Consider the following 3,844-nt stretch of genomic DNA (forward strand, 5'->3'; position numbering starts at 1 on the left):
GAAGAGTTGAATCATGGATATATCCCCCTATATCTTGTAATTCATACACGCATTTAACATATAATATGAAGAATTTGAAATGCATGATGAAATATGGTGCCTGATGAAATTCAGCATGCGTGCAATAATATTAACGAGGAATAAGCATGCAGAATAGTGCATCAAGAGTATCAGAGCACAGTGCATCAAAAGTATCAGAGCACCATTGGGTTTAAGATTACAACTCGATCCAATAAAATTTCAGAAGAACGAGAGTTGTAACTTAGCAAAAAACGCCCATATAGTAGACCCGCTTGAAGACTAACTCATATTTCTCCCCCTTTCTCATCGAATGACCAAAAGGATCGAAAATGAGGGCTAACGCCCCTAAAGATAATCATGTTGATGAAGGAGCGCCAGCGTTGTTGGGGTCATTTGTTGATGTAGGGCCTGCCGCAGTGTCGTCCAAATCTTCATGTTCATCAGTGTCGCGCGATGAAGAATATGAGCTGGCCACCAGAGAAGGAACCTTGACCTTCTTGAATTTCTTCGGTGGAGGTGCAGACCAGTCAAAATCCTCATTAAGACCCATGTTCTTCAGATCATCTTCACCATATAGATGTGACAGGATTACCCAGGTGCGACCGAAGACTTGATGGAGGTAGTAGTGGTTTTTCTTCACTGCATTGTGTGTGGCAGTCATGTTGTGAAGAAGTGAACCAAACCGATGCTTAACCCATTTGTGATTTCGATCCACCTTCTGGTGAAGACTAAGCAGAAGTTCACGGTCAGTCATCACGCGCGGAGCAGTGGCTTGAGGAGTGGACTTAGGTGCATTGGCAGAGTCATGTGTGGCAGAGTCATCATTGGTGGAATAAGATGCAGCTTTGTGAAACTGACCATCCAATGGACGAATGCCTTCATCAATTATAGATGGTGCCTTGCCCTTTCCATCAACTGAGGAATATGTCTGCTTGAGGACTTCAATTGGGGGCAAGTAGCTGAGATGATTCTGGAAATCAGCTTTATAGTTGAGTGAAGACCATGTCCTGAGGGATCTCATGATCCAAGGTGCATAAGGCTTCAGCTCAAACGGAGACAGTGCAACATTGGCCATAGTCCTCATGAAGAAATTATGATAATTGACAGGAATGCCATGAACGATGTTGAATACCAGATTCTTCATGATGCCAACAATTTCCTCATCAGATGAGTCATGGCCTTTGATAGGACTGATTGTCCTCGTAAGAATACGATAGACAATTCTGGGCACGTACAGCAATTCCTTCACAAGGAATTTGGTTCTTGGTGCTTGACCTGGCTTCAAAGGTTTCATCAGCACCTGCATGTAATGATGTGCGAGCTCAGGTTAACTGTAGATGCAGCGAGCTTCTTCAAGGGGAGGACTGAGTGGTAGAGCATGAAGAAATTCAGAGGCTAGTGCAGTGTAGTGAGTGTTTCCAGACATCCAGTCCAGCACCCATGAATTCACATCTTCAGCATCTCCGGTGATGTGCAGCGTTGCATAGAATTAAAGAATTAGTTCCTCATTCTAATCGCAGATGTTAGAGCAAAAGTTGAGCAGCCCAGCATCGTGAAGAACACTAAGGACTGGTGCGAAGCACGACAGAGATTCCATATCCACGTGAGGAATATGCTCATGGTAGAAAATCTTCTCCTTGTTGAACAGCACTGAGCAATAGAAATTGGCTTGACTAGCAATCCAGAAACGCCTCTTCCTAATGCGAGCAGAGTCATATGTGTTGTAATCTTCGAAGAATACGTGCTCGCGGAAGAAATCATCAGCTTGAACTTTTGCTTGTGTGAGAATGGATCCTTTGGCTTCGGCAGAGGAGTGTCTGTGAGTTGCATCACGACCTCAGGAATCTCAATCGTAGGTTCTTCAGGCTGACGAATTTCTGGTTCCTCCTCAGTGGCAGTCTGCATAGTTGGTTGTGCAGCAGCAGCAGTTTCATCAGCGCTAGTGGCTGGAATTTCCTCATGAACAAATGTAGTGGGATGAGTTTCTTTAGAGCCCATGTGAACAGTTTGTGTGGGGGACTGAGGAATTTGCTGTAGAGGAGTGAACATTGGAGAGTTTGGATGCTGACTTTCCCAGAATTCATCAGTGATGACGGGTGTGGAGCAGCCAATGTCCACATCATCATCTTCCATTTCTTCAACGCCAGCCTCTTCAGCTGTGAACTGAGGCATAGGCGAGGACATGATAGGTGTTGAAGGGATCGCATCCACTTCAATTTCTTCATCCAATGGTTCAGACGAAGCAGCAGAATGAGTTTCTTCATCAGATCCGCTGGGGATCACATATTCTTCATCAAAAGGAACAAGGTCCTTTGATGGCCTGGTTGAGATGGGAACAATATCAATCGGATGTGCAAATGAACTTGTCATAGGCTTCATTTTCTTCGGAGCTGAAGAATCTGAAGCAGCTGATGCTTTCCTTTTCTTCACTGCAGCACGCTCTGCAGCCTTGGTCTTCTTCACATCCGATGCAGATGGAAGGATTGGAGTTGAAGTTGGTGCAGGAGCAGCTGAGGAATCTGGTTGTTTTTCTTTAGGCACAACTGATGCAGTTGCCCTGAGTTCTTCAGTTTCTTCAGGCACACCACTAGTGGGTGCCCTGGCAATTTCTTCAGCGGCTGGAATGCAGTCATCAGCCCTGGAACTCACATTATCTTTAGCAGCCTGATTGTCATCAGCGGTGCTGGCATTTTCTTCAGTAGGCTGAGCAGATGCTTCAGCCTGAGGAATTTCCTGTTGCATTGGGGCTGCAACATTGGAAGTGAAGTTATCCGCAAGTTTCACAAAATGAACCTTGGCTCCAAGCCAATCAGCGCGATATGCTTCAAAGTCATCACTGAGTTTCTTAACCTTAGTCTGAGTAGTGACAAGTTCTTCAGTTGTCATAGAGACAATGTTTTTCTTCAGATAACGCTCTTTCTTGTACTGCGCTTTCTTGATCTTCCTGGCCTTCTCAAATTTCCACTTTTCTTCTTGAATGAAGTGGGTCAGCATGTGACTTTGGCCAGGAGTCAGCTTGAAGTCAGGCAAGGGAGTGTTGGGGTCCTTGTGCCAATCATCAATGTAGTCGAGGATCAACTTGGGATCCAAAAGCAGTGGCACCTCTGATCCTTTGGTTCTAGCGGCCCTGACTTGCCTGTCTCTGATGATTTCTGCAAGTTCATCATCATCAGCTTTGTCTTCATCAGACGGTACTTGGAAAGTGACTTGCTTATTTTGAGGACTTGGGCGTGGACCTCATCCAGTAGTGGCCTTTGTCTTGAGCAGTGAGGGGCCAGCTGAGGAACTAGCTGAGACACCTGAGGCAATGGAGATGCCGGCAGTCCTTTGGCACAAAGCGAGATGCACAGGTGCTGAGAATTTGGTCGGAACAGCTGAAGGCTTCTGCGGAGGAGCTGAGGACTTTGGAGGAATAGGAGCAGCATGAGGAATTGGCCGTGAGGGCTTTGATGATTCTGGCCGTGAGGGCATTGCTGATGAAGCACTTGGCTTGTGCGCAGGCTTCTTTGACATAGCCTTCTTTGGCTTGACAGCAAAGGCCTCAGTAGAGGCAGCAGCAGTAGCAGAGTCGTCATTAAATTTCCTCACTGCTTCTCTGGCTTGCTTAGCCAGCTTGGCTTGGCGCTTGGCCCATTCATTAGGATAGTCCTCACCTCGCTTGAGGCTGGTGGGATCAGCAATTTGGCCAGGTTCCAGTGGTGCTCTTGGGCATGGAGGATTGAGTGCGAATTTCTTCATATACTTAGGAGTGACATATCTGTATTCCCTCCATTCTCTTGCCCATCTCCTCTCTATCTTTTGAATGCGCACTTTGTGCTCATTC

This window comes from Triticum dicoccoides, chromosome 6A, assembly GCF_002162155.2.
Source record: "Triticum dicoccoides isolate Atlit2015 ecotype Zavitan chromosome 6A, WEW_v2.0, whole genome shotgun sequence".
NCBI classification, from domain to species: Eukaryota; Viridiplantae; Streptophyta; class Magnoliopsida; order Poales; family Poaceae; genus Triticum; species Triticum dicoccoides.